This window comes from Triturus cristatus, chromosome 7 (genome assembly GCF_964204655.1).
Source record: "Triturus cristatus chromosome 7, aTriCri1.1, whole genome shotgun sequence".
Classification (NCBI taxonomy): domain Eukaryota; kingdom Metazoa; phylum Chordata; class Amphibia; order Caudata; family Salamandridae; genus Triturus; species Triturus cristatus.
This window is the reverse complement of record NC_140590.1, coordinates 890,936,389-890,953,106: the sequence shown is the minus strand read 5'-3', so window position 1 is coordinate 890,953,106 and position 16,718 is coordinate 890,936,389.

Here is a 16,718-nt window from a genome sequence, read left to right as displayed (position 1 = left end):
TGGCTATCCTCCTTTTTTCACTGGGCCTCGGCTACCCCCAGCCCTGGTACAGTGTGACATATAATTAACAGATGCAGATTTTATCCCATCCCTTCTCGTTCAGGAGCTGAGGGAATCACTGTTAATTACTCATTTTTAGTGGGGTGGCCTTTGTTCCTGATGCAGGAGAGAAATGTATTTAACTTGAACCAGCAGGTTGGCAGAAAGCCTGGGCTCTGATTCTGAGTTGAGTCAGAGAAATATGGCAATGCTAGATGACCCATAAAATGTACACGTATGGTTGTGAGATCTGCGAAAATGAACTGGGCGGACCTTTTCAACCTCAGTTTCATACCTCATGGGACTTTGTAGGCTAAGAGAAGGCAAACTGCACTCTAAGGCAAATTTCCCCTATGTATAAAATAAAGTGTCACTGTAGACAAAACAGCAAATCACACCGATTTTACCTATAAGTGCCCTCTAATATGATAAGGCCTATCCCAGGTCAAGATATAACCCCGCAAAGTCCCCTTTTGCACAAGGTTACTTGTGCGCAGTCACCAGGATTCACATGACTGTAGTCTCAAATGCACAACCCAACCACATGTGAACACACATGTGTACCTGTTCATGTGTATTCAGCCAAGTGCTCTTTACCCTAGCTGCATCGCTACAGCCTTTTCTTAGAAGCTGGACACTGGCGGTAAGCACATACAGCCCATTTGCTATGTGATTACTGTGGGTAAGACACATGTAGTGAGACTCACTCACAGTGAGTAAGGCCAAAACTGGGTGATCCAAAAAGCAAAAACATGTGGGTGTATTAAATAGACAGAATCCATTTTACAACAGTTATAATATTGCAATCTAGCTTGTTTAGGTCTGTGCATTTTAAACTTTGTTGTTCTTGGCCATACTCCTAGCCATACCACGATTGGGGTATACCATGCCATTGCCTGTTAATCTCACTCCTATGCCATGCCTTAGAGAAATTCCATTTTACCAATGGAAAGAAGAGTCTATGTCATACACATTATTGTGACATAAATAGCATTTTATGAAGGATTGATATCCTGTTTATTTTGTTTCCCCTCCTTCGATCTGTGAACATTTTAAGTTTCACAAATAAGGGGTCTATATCGATCCTGTTCTGAAGGGCTCCGAATCGGGTTTTGGTTTGCCGAATCTGATTTGGAACCCTTGGTACTGACCAAATTATACACAGTTCCCAGTGACCAATTATGATGCCCGTAAACCGGTAGGGCTGTCCGAATCGGCTTCGAAAGGCATTCAGAAAGGTCGAGTCTTTCGGAGCTGAATCACACAGCTCTATAGACTCATTTTCCAAGCAAGCGACTGATTCGGCCAGCCATTCCAAATTGGTATCTCTGGAACAAATCGACTGCCAGAATCTGTCTTTGGGGGCCTTTAGCAGGCCCCCCTTCACCCGGGGCCCTCTGAATCTGGCCCGTGGGGGGACCCCCTTTTCAACCATGCACAGTGTGGCAGGCACCATGGGGTGCAAGGTTTTCCTAGCCAGCCCTTACTTCAATAGGAGCCTGTATTTTCCCTTGGAACACAGGCTTCCATTGAAGTCAATGGTAATCTGACCGAATTGTATACGGAAGCATCCGGATATATCCAAATCGCTCATTTGGATTCACCCTGTCCGAGTCGTCCGGAAAGCATTCCGGGACCGATTCGGTAGGAATGTGTAGTATCCTGCATATATATTGTAAGGTGTTTTACCTCCCCTGCTCAGCCATTGCCTGTGCTCTGACTCATTGAACGTTGGAGTCTGAAGATGCCTCGGAATGTTGGGACTGAGAGAGCCAGAGTGACAGTTGGTCATGGGCTGAGCAGCTGACAGGCAGCTCTTGGTGGGGCTCTGATATACAACTCAACCACTTGATGTCCTGAACCTTACTACTTGTTATCTTCAATAAATAAACCTTACTGAATTACATCCTTTCTGCGTGGACCTCTTCACTACATTTTTTATGGCGACGAGTTGGTGACAAACCTACAGCTACAAGCAAACCTCAGGTACCTGACTTATAAGTGGACCTGGAAATGGCGAAATCTACTGCAACTACAACAAAAAGTACATATGGAGGAATCCACAAGAAAGGAATTACGGCGAACAAGAAACATGTATGTTCCTCACAGGACAACAAAGACGGATACAAGGAAGAAACAAGCTTCTCACAGAAACAAAAAGAAGACATCACGAAACAAGTAAGCATAAAGCACTACGCCTTTAAGACCCACCAGTGTCCTCACCACCGGACAGCCCTTTCCCAGGCATGCTGTGCTCTTCTACATTACGTACTTTGGACTTTGTTTACATCTACTGCTTGCTCTTTCATACTCATCAACTTTACAGGCAGAACATTCATCTTTATCATGCTGGTGCACTCTCTGGCACGCACACTACGACCCTAACTGTTACAACTACAATGCAGCATGTACTGTAGTATTCTGCCTACGCTGTGTGACCTTGTGCACATCAACACCACTTTTTGTGGACTTTCTATTTTCTACCCGTGGTACTGTCATTGTGACCACTTGAATTTGGCTGAACTTCCTGGCAAACGTTCTCACACTATCTACAACTCCTTATTTGATTCGGGCTTTTTTCCCCCCTGGAGAAAAACATGTCCTTTTCACTCAAGCTTTAACACCAAGTGATGCGGCGCTTATGTCACCTGCCTAAAAATCAGTGTATGGTGTTTGCTGCACCGCTCTACCACGGAGTCTCGTTGTGTTTATCACATGAGGCTCCTTTCAGCAAAGTGGTGTTTCACGGGGTCTGTGACCATTGCGTCTGTGTCTGCATCTGTGTGCTCATGCCTTCTGAGCTGTGAGACACTCTGAAGCTAAGGTTCTACCTTTGGATGATCCGCGAGGGAGTTCTACAGTTTTGCAGTTGCATGGGATTCTGCCTAACATGCTGAGCCTGTCTGTTGGGATGGTTTCGTCAGTGACTTCGTTTTGTTTGCACGCTACACAGTGTGCGTTACACTCAATGGCACATCTTGTCCACTTACAGTGTTCTTTGTGCTGTTTGGTTCTTTCCGTTTGTGAATGACAGACGCTGTGGTGAGTTTCTATACGTTTTTCTGCCACAGTCTTACTGTCTTCCTTTTGGCAGTTGCAACCATTGGTTTGGTCGCTGCACTGTCTCAACTGCCGCTTACCTCATGCATTTCCCGCGCTAGTCACCCGGATGATCCTCTGTGACATCACGCTCTTCGTCCCGTTATGGCCTAGTATCTCTGTGTGGCGCAAGATTGAGCCGCGAGTCATCATGCACTGCAAGCCGTGCGTGCGGCCATCTTCTGCTCCTTCTACACGTATAAGGTATTCTGTGGCTCTCTTGTCTCAAATCTGGTCATTGTGCCGTGCTATTTCATGTGACACGCTACTTGTAGTGCGGATGTCCAGTGGACTTAAACATTGGAGGAATCGTGGACTATGCGCGGATTGTCCTCCTGTGTTTGCCGATTGTCCGCATGATTGTGCCTTGTACTTGCTCTTGGTATTTGCCAGTGTAATGCTGCGAGCTTGGTGGACAGAACTTTGAGGTGAGCACTCCCGCGTTATTAGATGTGGCTTCAAAGTGGCACCTTGCTCTGTGCTCACAAACATATTCATCATTGCCCACCATTTTACAGCATGCCTCTCCACGATGTTTGTCATCCTCAAACTTGTGCATTTCTGCATATGCCTCGCACTAGTTCATGTAAGGCATTGTACATGGACCTGGCCTTGTGCGCGACTTGCACACATTCTGCTTGTTCGTATATTACTGTTTATGTCACCTTCAATTCTTTACACTCCAGCATGGACGAGCCAGGAGGCAGTGGACACGATGATTGGACATGTAAGATCCTTTGGTGCTTACAAAGACATGCTCCGTTTCTGTAGCACACTATACTTTTCTTTTCCTGGACTGCAATTCTTCGCTACATAGTGTTCAGGTTGTCCTTCCTGGGGGTATTCAGAGAGATTTGGTGACACGCTCACACTTATCTCCTGCAGCCAGCCTATAAAATATTTGTGTTTTTCATTATGCACGCACTTTGCCACCACCTGTACACATGCATTGAGTACACACCTGCATAGAGGTTCATTATTTCACATTCTAGGACATTGTGCACACTACTTCTGGAGTTTATTTCACATGTATATTTCTACATCTCTTCCTTCTCTACAGTGGGATGACAATGGGTTCTAGCCCCATTTGCCTATACACACATTTGCCTACTTGCTTTATGTTATTTACACTGTACTTTTCCCTACACAGGGATGGGAATGGGTTCTAGCCCCATTTGCCCATATACACTTGCCTACATAGGCCACTCACGGTTTTCACCCTTACACAGGGCACCGTTCCATGGGTTATAGTCCCAACTACGCTCACATTGCTTCCCTCACACAGGGTGCGTATTGTGGGTCTTTGTCCCATTCTAATTCTACATGTGACCTCTACATGGGGGTTGTCCTTTTATGGGCTTTCACATTTTGGGTCTCAGTCCCATTTACATATTCACCCTTACACTGGGTACTATTTCATGGGTTGTATACCCATTTACATTTACACAGTCACCCTACATAGGGCGTCATATGGGTTACAGTCCCATTCACAGTGCTCCTCACATTCTTATGTAGGAGTAGAGGACGGTCATGGGTCTTAGTCCCATCGGCTGTTATTGTCTTTCTACATTGAGTCATATTGCTGTTTTTTCAAAGCAATGTTACTCTCATAATTTATTTGAATTGCCTTTTTGAAAATTGGGAGAGGATTAGTTGCACACTTGTATTTCTTTTCCTCTTCTCTGTTTTCACTTATGTCCAGCTTTCCTCGTGATGTCATACCTATTTTTCATCCTTGGTCTCTGGACTTACATTGCCTGTTGTCATGCCTTGTCTCCAGCCTTTTCTCCTGTTATTGTTCATTCTTTTCCTTCCCTGTTCAGGAGGAGATCCCCTTTCCCTCCTCTCTGGGTCTGTGTGTAGGCTGGTGTCCGGTTTGCGTCGTGCCTGGTTCTTCCTTCCCTTCCTGCCTGCCTGGCCAGTGGGTGCGTTCGGGGGTTTGTCCTTGGTGCGTCTGTTTCTCTGTTCTCTGGTTGTTTACTTCTCTTTTTCCTCTGCTTCCTTCTCCTTCCTACCCTTAGTTGGTGGGTATGCGCCTTATCTTTTTGTTCATATTCACTCTTTGCTTCTTTCACCTATCTCTGCTCTCTCTCCTGTTCGGTACTCCTGTGTTTCTGTATTTGTTTCTTTGTCGGAGTGTTTGGGTCTTTCCCACTTGTGTATTCTTGCTCTTTGCTTCTTCTTCTTCTTCTCCTACCTTACTGTTCGCTCTGTCTTGCTCACACTTTTCCTCGACTCTCTCTCTGCCATTCCGTTGTTCCTTTCTTGCTACCTGTCCTTGGTTCACCCTCGTTATCTTTTATCGTATTTTGCATTATTCTTCTGTTAGAAGGAAAAGGGATATATGTAGTATCCTGCATATATATTGTAAGGTGTTTTACCTCCCCTGCTCAGCCAGTGCCTGTGCTCTGACTCATTGAATGTTGGAGTCTGATGATGCCTCGGAATGTTGGGACTGAGAGAGGCAGAGTGACAGTTGGTCATGGACTGAGCAGCTGACAGGCAGCTCCTGGTGGGGCTCTGCTATACAACTTAACCAATTGATGTCCTGAACCTTAATACTTTTTATCTTCATGAAATAAAACTTCGTGAATTACATCCTTCCTGCGTGGACCTCTTCACTACAGAATGCTTTCCGGACGAGATCATAATCGGCCCCTAAATATGGGAGAAATAAAATATCAACATCTACAAAGAAATATTCCAGCCAATAAGGTTCAATGATGTTCGAAAGCATCAGAAAAAGTCTGCCAATCAAAGGGTTTCTTTTATCAATTTTCCTAAATTGCCAAGCAGAATTACTGATATAGCTCTAACTCACATTGTCAGCTATCTTGAGGTATTCTGAAAGAAGACTAGACTAATATTTACCAGAAGGAGACCAAGCCCTGGGTACCTACAACTTTACAATCCGGCAGATTTTCATTATGCCATCTTTGAGTATTTTACCTCTCAGGTTGCCTCTGGAAACTCATATTGTAAACATTAAGAAAAGATTTTGGGTCTCTTCAGGCTGTACATATTTGGCGCCCCTGTTCAATGTGGATCAAATTTGGCAACACTAAAGTGAGACTGGTGTACTTGTTTTTTTGGTGCACATTGGAGTAATGGGTGGCGCAACACTTTTCTATGCCGTGCAATATTTCACTTTGCTACAGTAAAGTAAATGCAGATTTTTTAACACGCGCATATACAAATCAGTGTGTAATTGCGATAAAATTTCACTTTCCAATGAAGGGATTTTTATTCTTTTTTCATTTTCTATAATGCCATTTATTTATATGCACTATATTTTGGAATCTGCTTAAGGCATTGGGGCATCAGGGTATTGGCATGCCAAGATTTCTGCATATATATTCAGGAATTAATATAAAAGTTGGACATGATGAAAAGGTGTTTTCCAAACTAGCCTCGGTTGTTTCTCTCCACTATGGCAAAAAGTCCTGAGGGAAATTATACCAGATGCGACATGAAACTAGAACTTTACTCAGAACAGGGATTTTTTTGTTCTTTGGTGTAAATATATTGAGAAGTTTGTGAGATATTACATTACAAAATGGTATCAAGCAGACTTTGAAGAGTTAAGTTGTGTCTGTCAATCTGCTGATTTTCCATGAATCTTGATTTGCTGAGAATTAATAGTTTCCAGGTTTAAGAAATACATATAAATAGATGAGGGAATACTGTAGTCCTTGGTCCAATGTGATATCTGGGTATCCTCAGAGGATACATGAATCTGGGCGATTTGGTTAACTGCAGCAACTGAACTCATTTTGTGAAAGCAACTATTATAGGATGTCAGGCACTGAGGCCTGTGTTCTGAAAAACTGTGTCTGTGTGCATAATAGGGCAGGGTACATCTCTGGCCTTAGGGAGGGTGTAGGGGGTCTCTGAGGAGTAGCTACTGCTCCTAAAAACAAAACAAGAATAATTTTGTTGTCAATGGACTTCCAGAACCAGCCATGGATCTCAAATTTTGTGAGCCAGCTCTAGATTGGATTCAGCGATCTGGATCTGAAACATTTTTAAATAACTGCAAAAATAATGCAGAACACCATTACAACTATGTATCATGATGGACTGTGAACAGTGATCAATGTGTACAACATGTTCCATCCCTTTACCCAGAACCTGCTGCATGCAGAAAAGGAATGTGTAAAAAGTGATTCAAAAGCACTGTGGCTGGTGCAAGACCTGACCACAGACTGGTCTCTGTACCCCAAACCGGCTGCTCTAATGGGATTGGGACTGGAAAAGGGATTGGCTAACGAATTGCCCTATACAGCTGGTTTGGAAGGATGAGTGCTGACACAAGGCTAGCCCCTCCTCCCAGAGCACACTGTGCATGGACAAGTTATTTTGCAACTGAACAGCTGGAACAAGCTCCAGACCAGAGCTTGGTCTCAAAGAGTACCCTTAAGGGGATGTGCAGTTCAATGTATCAGCGTGGAAGCTGGGTGGAGAACATCATTAAACATTTCAAATTAATATGATAAAAACACTTGTCTAATGGTAGGTTATGGTTCCCTTTATTCATAAGTAATTCATTTTGAAAAACAATAGATAGTCACAAAAGAAAGCACAGTTATGTTGATGAACTACTAAAATTCTGCAGTTGTGGTTAGCAAGGAAGCCAACCTTATGTCAACCCCATTCACTGCTCATGATCTCACACATCATGTTACAAATGATATCACAGATGATATTATAAATGACATCAATGGTGACACCTCCCATACCAGTTACAACATCACTGACTTTCCTGAGGACATCTCAGGTAGTGTACATTCATAGCAAAAAACTGCTATACAAAAGAAAGTTACTCTACGAACATCAATTTAACTTTGATCTGCTTCTACAGTGAAGGTGAGCCAATTATGAAACTAGAAATGCTACAAATCATCACTGGTGTATCGAATGGCCTGAGAATGCAATGTCTCATTTGAAGGTGCTGCTGGATTATGCAGCCAATGCAAGACTGTGATTTGGCAATTGGAAAGGGAGTCTGGTTATACACTGGGGCTTGGTACAGGGCCTAGCCAAAGTCCAGGTCGGTGCCTTAACTTCCAGCGAACAAGACCAAGCACTGCGTTCAATGGGTTATGTCCATACAGAGTCTCTTCACATGGTCCTAATGTAGACCAGGTACTACACATGTTGAGAAGGCTGTGTTCAATGGGTTATGCCAATTGAAATGATGGTGCAGACTTAGTGCTCGTATGCCAAAATGCATAAACAAAGGTAGCCATTCCATATGGGGGTTTGGCACAGGGCCTGGCCAAAGAATGGGACCAGCACACAATTCCTCAGCGCATAGCTGACGGTAATGTGAAGTGAGTTACATAGACAACTAGACTGTGTACAATGGTCGGCTAAACCTGTGGTGATAGATATCAACATATATAACATAACACAACAACACTACACCGGTAAGTAGCAAAATGTACTCAAATAAACAACAAATTTACTATCCATAGTCAAATCATCAATAATTCCAATGGAGAGGTGATTTGATGTCATCAGTGATGTCTTTTTTATTTTTGTAGAGTTTTATATACACATGACATTGATAATGTCATGTGTATTTTCAACAACACATTCATAAATGTGTCCTGAATTTGCACATTTTATCATGCAAATATTACAGTGAATTTCTAGTTTACATTGAAAAGGTTTTTTTTTAAATCACTTGACAGCTTTAACATCATTTGATAAATGTATACACCTAACATGTTTAGCTTACTCTTGGTAAGCTAGGTCCCATGCAATTTTTCGTTTGCAATTCGTTTTGGCATAACCTAACAAAAAAAAGATTGACACACATTTACTCAGCATTAAATGGGAGCACAGTGAAAAGGGGATCAATAAAATATTGATTTGCTAATAACTTTGGCACTGTCTCATGAATGTGCATGAAATGTGAGATAGCAGAACATGGCTTAACATGTTAACATGCTCTCTGTCAGATTATATGCAAATATATCTTGTGGCACACTGCGGCCAGATCCCAGTGCGCAGGGCTAACAGCCTTTAACATGGAGCTTGTGTGAGCCAGACTAAAGGCAAGATTCCATGCACAGAGGCTTTTGTGTGGATTAGAAGGGCCTGGACAAGATGGAAGGGTCAGAATTGTGATGGGGTAGGGCTTGGCCATATACCCAAGGCAATGCTTAGGCAAAGGATGCTTCAGTGGAAGGTAAGTGATTGCAGGGCAAGACAGAGCATGCCCTGTGCTGATTATTACGTTGCATGTGGCTTAAGCACATGCAAAGCTGGTTTGTGTTGGATGGTGGCAGGTGCTTAGACATTGATGTGCATTGTTGAAAGCCATGTGCAGCAGGTTGGGTCGAAAGTAAACTGGTTGCTGAGCCCGGAACTGCTGAACATTGCCTAAGGTCATCCAGTGCTGGTTGAGTGGGATGAGGGCTGACTCAGAAATTAGCCATAAAAGATGTGTTCCTATTAAACTGTGCCTTCTTGACTACATAATTGCGTTTTTGCTCTCTTTGTAATCTAGACAACGTCACAGTATATATAGTGCAGGATTCACTAACTGTGTTAAATGAAAATATCTGTGTTTGAGAGAATATCCTTCAAGCAAACTACACAAAAATAAACAAGTGATATAAAATGTAACAGGTAATATGTGTAAAAGAGCCCTGCATTTCTATTTCAATTTCTGAAGATATCTACAAATCACTAGGCGTTCAGTCTTATGGCTTATGGTCTCATAAGACCGATTTGATGCCAAACACACACACACTTCTGTAGAACAATTGAAGGGCTACTATACCTGCAGTTTCAACCATTCCAATTAGGAAATGTTGACTCCACAGCAGACTGTAAAGAGAATACGGGCCAAGTCACACAAAGTGAGGACTGGGAGCTCTAAGTTAAGTTTCATTCTCTACCACAGCTTTGGGATGATTCCTGTCTTGAAGTGCAGGATCTGTGGCAGAGCTATTATACTACCTTAGACAGCGGTAAATGGTTGCTTGTAACATGAAATTTCAATGCATGTGCTGCTTTAGGCAGGAAAGATAGCAGCATATGATGCCATGGGCAAAGTAGGCAACAGAGCATAACACAATAATAATAAAGGTGTTATATCAACAGCATTAGAACATAGGGCCTGATTACGATGGCGGTGAACCCGCCACCGACAGGCTGTCGGTGGAGGGTTCACCGCCATTGTGAGACCCGCCAAATTGTGATGGCAGGCGGAATTCCGAACACCACGGGTCCGCCAGAAGCAATGGTTACGATTGCCTGTTGAACTGCCCCACATCCTCGGAATGGTTGCGCTGCCTAGCAGGCCCCGCCCGCCAGATCAGGATGCTGGATCCCCCCCAGCCTTTCCATGGCAGTTCACCCGCCATGGAAAGGCTGGCGGGGATTGACTTTGGGGTCCCATTGCGGGCCTTGTGCAGGGTCAGTTCGTAATTGCACTTGGGGGGCACCTATGGTGCCCCCCTACATTCCCCTGCACCATGTGGCAGACACCACGTGGTACCTGCCACGTAGTGCAGGGAAAGGCAAAACCAGCCTTTTTTCCATTGCGGTGGGTGTTGCAGCCAGCAACACCCACCACAATGTAAAAAATGCCTTTTGGTAGCCTCATTGTAATGTGATCTGTGGGACCGCCACCTTAATGGCGGGCGGTCCCCATCACTGGGACAATGGCGGGTGGACTTCAGTCCGTCAGCCATCGTAATGACCACCATAATGTAGCACATGACAACAAAATAGTCAAAACAGAATGCATTACAACAACCGTAGTACAATACAACAAAATCACATTGCAATACAGCACACAAAAGTACAGTAGGACAAAAATAATAGAACCCATCACCACCACGAAAAAAACGCACACCAAATCTAGACAAACATTCATTCACATGTAACCACCTCTATAATACTTTTTTCATAATACCGTCGTAAAAGGTGTTGGGAGCAACCACTGCCGTAATTTACCACCAAGGACATGAAAAAGCTCAAGTCAAACATGTTTTGTGATCTTGCCCCTCAAGCCAGCAAATTGTCTTTTCCTGGTCACTTTAGCATCAAGTCTCTCCATTTCGCATACTAGCAATTGCTTCATTTTCAGATCTCCCTATTTTTGCATGTGCCTGCAGTCAGTACAGAGTCTGACGGATTACAGCTGCGTTTCCACAGAAAAGACTGCCAGGCACTCATATTTTGAAACGGTAAAGAGCGCGGAAAGTCTTTCTATCCTGCTGATCTCCAAATGACATCTTACTTAGCTCTGATCTTAATTTCTGCCGCTGGCCTGTTTTGTAGGTATTTTCAAGGTCTTCACTGGAAGAAAGTATATTATAATGAAATGAGGGATTTAAGGGGATTACCGTGCAGCGTTTCTCAATAATACAGGCTCAATCTAAACCCAAAGTAATTTGGTTGACATTAAACATACTTTATTAAAAGTCGCCTTTGATTATAGTTTGATAAACTGTTTCCTCTTTTCAAATTAAGTTGGAGTAATTCGACGTGAGACTTGTGCGCAGCAATAATATAGGAATTCCAAATTTAAACAGACTAATCTTTATTTCCAGATCTAATGAACAATTAAAACTTGGGAATCAAATCACTAAAGATGACAAAATGTGTCCTGGTAGAGTAAACCTGGCAGTGATCGTTCCCTTCCATGAGAACTGTCGCTGAGCTGCACCAGTATCCAGTTTACAGCGACAACAATCTTGATCAGATGCCGCTTAATGCGCCCTCAGCATATGTGGTAAATACGGGTAGGCATTCCTAATGCTCTCACCTGTGGTCTCTTCCTTTGACCAGGGTCAACCAGCACCAATCCAAAGACCAAGCACATGGGGGCCGATACACAAAAAAATTAGAAGACTAAAATGTTGAGAGGTCCTTTGGAAACAATGAAGTGGGTCAACGCTAATAATGTCTGGTGTAATCCTTCTGCGCCAACATCCCAAAGTTTGTTTTTTGTTTCTCCTTTTTAATTTAAGAAATTTAGAAATATCCTAATAGCCTAATTGCACTTTTGCTTCTGGCTAGATTGGTTCTTAGAGGTCCTTTCCCTCATTATGGGCCTTCGCCTGCGAATTTGGCCTATAACTAGGCCTTTATTTAACAAATGCTTTAGCTCTCAGCAGCGGGCTATAAGGCTATCAGTGGCGTAACAAAGGCCCCTGCAGTTCGGGAGGGCCCGAGGTCCAGGGCTCCTAAGTAAGTCCAGAAGGTGGGCCCTCCATGTACTTATAAGGGGGGGGGCCCCTCAAGTTTCGATATCCCACTGAAGTCTATAAGAAATCTACTCAATGTAGGGTTGACTCTATAACTTGAGTAGAGTTTGTACTGTTGGATACATCACAACATTTGCTAAGAGAATTCCTGGAAATCTATGAAACTTGCACATTTTCCTGACATGTTCCCTCTCAATAACTTCTTCTGCTTTTGTCTATCTACAAACAATTCACATGAGTAGGCATCCCAAAACTAAACACTATTTATTAAGAATTTCAATGGGTCACTGTAGTAATAAAACATTCACTATCTGGAGCCCAATCAGTGAATGGAAAGCCACAATCTTGTGCTCTTCATTTTTAACCCCAGTGTGGCTAGAAATCAGTCATATGCAAACAGAAACATTGAGTTTTCAGTCATTTCCTGAAATGCGGACTGTTTGCTTCTGTCATCAGGCACCTTGTATTTTCCCAGACCTGCCTCCATATTTCATCCGTTTGAAGAGTCTCTGTGTGATTACATTTGCAGTGGTTGGTCATAGAGGCCTTGCTAGTTCATGTTGACATGGTTAGCCTGGGGTTTTCCATGGCCATTGCTCCAGTTGGCTTTGCGCACAGTGCAAAGATCCTTGAACTTGATACTTGTATCTAGCGGCACCAAAGGAACACTTTTAGGGTATGCACTATGCAATCTCTCCTTTAAAGAGAAAGGCGCATTCTAGAATCTTTTTTTATAACCTTCACAGTCTGTCCATGAATTTGTTCTGGAGTTCAGAGTAGACAATATCACAATAGTTAAAGTGTGCCACAAACAGGGCTTTCCTCAACTCAACCTGGTGGCTTGTTTGGAGCAGTGGGAATTGTTTCAAGGGATTAAACATCTAGCCACTGTAGTGTCTTGTGAGTTAGCGATGATGGGATCCTTTTGCTTCCTGATGGACTCCATAGAACAGTGACATAAGTGCTTGGGTGTGGGTAAAAGAATTCATAATGTGGAATGTTCAGTTAATGGTTACGCTCTGAGGGATAAAGACGTGTAATACCATGCTCCATGTGTAGTGTGAGCATTGGCATGTAAGCAAGCTTCGGAGGGCACTACAGCCACTTCATTGGCTTTAGGAATAAAAGAGTTTGTAATTAAATAGGAGTACCAAATTCCTTGTGGTAGGCATGCTGAAACAAAACAATCCTAGGTTGAGGAATTAAATGAAGGACGATGAGTCGGAGTCTGTATCTTCTAAGATCAACACCTCTTGACTTTGTTTGTGAATTGGAAGATAACCAATAACCAATGACTTTCAGAGACCATGCAAACAAGTAGGCTAAATGTGACACTTTTCCAGGATGGGACTGCTGTAGCATGAGAAGCGTCTCCATGGCACTCTAAGGGGCCTGTTTAATTTGAGAAACTGCAAAAGAAACAATTGATGGACCGAATGCTGGACAATGCAAACATTCACCCCCAGTCACAAGGATCTGGGTTAAATCCATAATTTTTTTGCTCACCTCACCACCCCAGTTTGGACCCAGCAAAATGCAAATCAGTCTTGACCCTATTCTTTGTGGGAACAGTCCAGTCCGAACTGCCCAGCAAGGTCCTCCCGGGACCGGAAACAAGCATCCTGGGACCGGTTTCAGGTCACCACCCTACTTCAGCCAGGCTAGCTTGAATCCAGTGGTGTAGTGAGCACGGGACCCATGTCTGGGCATACCCCTCCCACTTAGGGTGACATATGCAAAAGAAACAATTGATGGGCAGAATGCTGGACAATGCAAACATTCACCCCCAGTCACAAGGAACTGGGTTAAATCCATCATTCTTTTGCTCACCAAAACTGGTCATATGGGCATAAGAACTCCAATATGAGAACTCTTTATTTACTTTCAAAACAGATGTGTCTAATGGCATTGATATAGTACATAATAACACTGCCTCATATATGCACCCCTGAATAGATTAGGGAACCAACCTCAAGAAGAATTGCTGCTGACTCATGAGAACATAACAGGCAAGAAATATGTTGACTTCCACATAGAACCTAGGGCCCATCATCCCCCCAATTGGTTCGCTTGACATTTTAACCTTGGCATGGGTTAATTGCAGTAAAAGAAATCTGTCATTGGTCATCCCATAGACAATTTTAGCTGAAGCACTTTCGAAATCTACCACATCCACTCTGGAATTCAGTGAAGGGTGCTAATCTATTGTCTGGCCAAAACTGGACATAGAGCTCACAAGAACTCCAGCAAAGAGCCCCAAGAGGGGCACGTTAGGTATTGCAGTGCCCACCCACCAAGGAGCATAACCCGAGGATGATGGAAGACACTTAAGTACGTGAGGATCAGTGCATCCTATAAAGGATGCCATCGTTGACTCAAAGGGTCCTGCTACCTCAGTGTATGGTTGGTCCTCCATGGAATGGCACACTTCATTTGGTTATTATTAGTATATTTAGGGAGAACATGTGCTGGACCGTTTAATTTCATTTTCACCCCCTCTGGTGTTTGTGGAAGTTCACTGACAGAATAACGACACCTAAAATATCCGCATACCACAAGATCGAGTTATAAATATTGATGTAAAAAATATCGACATCCTATATGTATAATGGTAAGTACAAAAATATCCCCCAAAAATATCGGTCATAAGTATGGTCGGAGAATATATATATATATATATATATTCACTAAAAAAAACATAGGTTTCAGGGGCGTTATAGTTAGCTGGACATTTCCCTCATACAAAACCCTAGAAATTCCCCCGTTATAGTTAGTTCAGCTAACTATAACTCGCGCCCCTGCAATGCACTGCTGATGACGTCACATATTACATCACTCATGATATGGTCAGTGACATCACTGATGACATCTCAAATGACATCACTGATGACGTCATCCAGTGAGTCTGTGTTTCTGTAAAGTTTAAATATGTTTAATATATATAGGGAATGCCTATGGAATAATGAGTGGGTGTATAAGTGTGTGAATGGATGATTTTGTAGGTGCATGACCATTTTGAGTCATTAAACGTATCTTACTGCAGACTAGTGACTAAACTGTGTGAATGTCTGTATCTGTCTGTTGGTGTATAAGTGGCTGCATGGTTTTGTGAATAGCTATATGAGTGTCTATATGGGTTATTGATTGGTTGTCTGAGTATCTGTATGGGTGCCTGAGTGTTTGTGTGGGTGGGGTGTGTGTGACTCTGTGCATAGATGTGTGAGTGGGTGATTCTATGGGTGCATGGTTTTAAGAGTGCATCTGTAATGGACTGTATGGTTGGGTGAGTGTATGTATGGGTGTGTTAGTGATTGAATGTATATCTCAGTGGTACATGTGTGAGTAACTACATATGTGAAAGGCAGTATATATGTGTGTAAGAGTATATAACTAGCTATATGTGAGAGTGTGTGATTGTGAGAGTGGCTGTATGGATGAGTGTGTGCTTGTATCAGTAATTGTGTAAGAGCGTAAGAATGTGGTACTATTTTTATGAGTAAGTGAACTTGTGTGTGTATAATTGTATAGGTGAGTAAATGGGAGTGTGATTAATTATTTGCATGACTGACTAAGTGTGTGAGTACCTCTATGGATGATTGGCGGTGTGTGAGTGTCTATATAGGTGTATAAATGCATATGATAGTCCTGTACTGAGTGACTGTAAGTATGAGTGACTGTACAGGTGAGTGAGTGGATGTGTGTGTAGACCTAAGAGTCAATGAGTGGGTATGTAGTTATTGGTATTGGAGTATCTATGGTTTTGAGAATGGCCATCTGAAATTTTGAGTCGGTGTATCAAAGGTTATATTAGGGTGTGAGAAGATGCACTAATTTATCACATGGATGATGTCATCAGTGATGTCATCCGTGATGTCATTTGAGATGTCTAATCCTATTTTTTTTTTAATTCAATTTCGCAGATGCGCGTTGGGTGCGTGCTGCGTATGCGCACGGTGCACGGATCCCATGTGACCTGAAAAAAAGAGAATTGATTGGTTCACTACACTTCCTATTCTAACTATTGTAAGACCCCACCCATTTCAATCATTCTTCTTTGACCTTCTTTGGAGGAGCATCTCTCTGTAGAGAAGAACTTTTTTTGGGAGATTTCCACAACTGCCATTCTTTTCAATCTAAAGAAAATGGCTTCTGGACAGCAAGCACCATTTGATTCAGAACATTCTTCAGATGATGGGTTTCTTCCAGAAGCTCCTCGCCCTCTACGATATAGTTCAGTGGTATGGAAATGTTTTACCTTTCCTGATGGAGCAACAAAGACAAATGCAACTAAGGTGACGTGCAAAATTTGCCAGAGAGTCCTATCAAGAGGAGATCCAACTACAAAATACT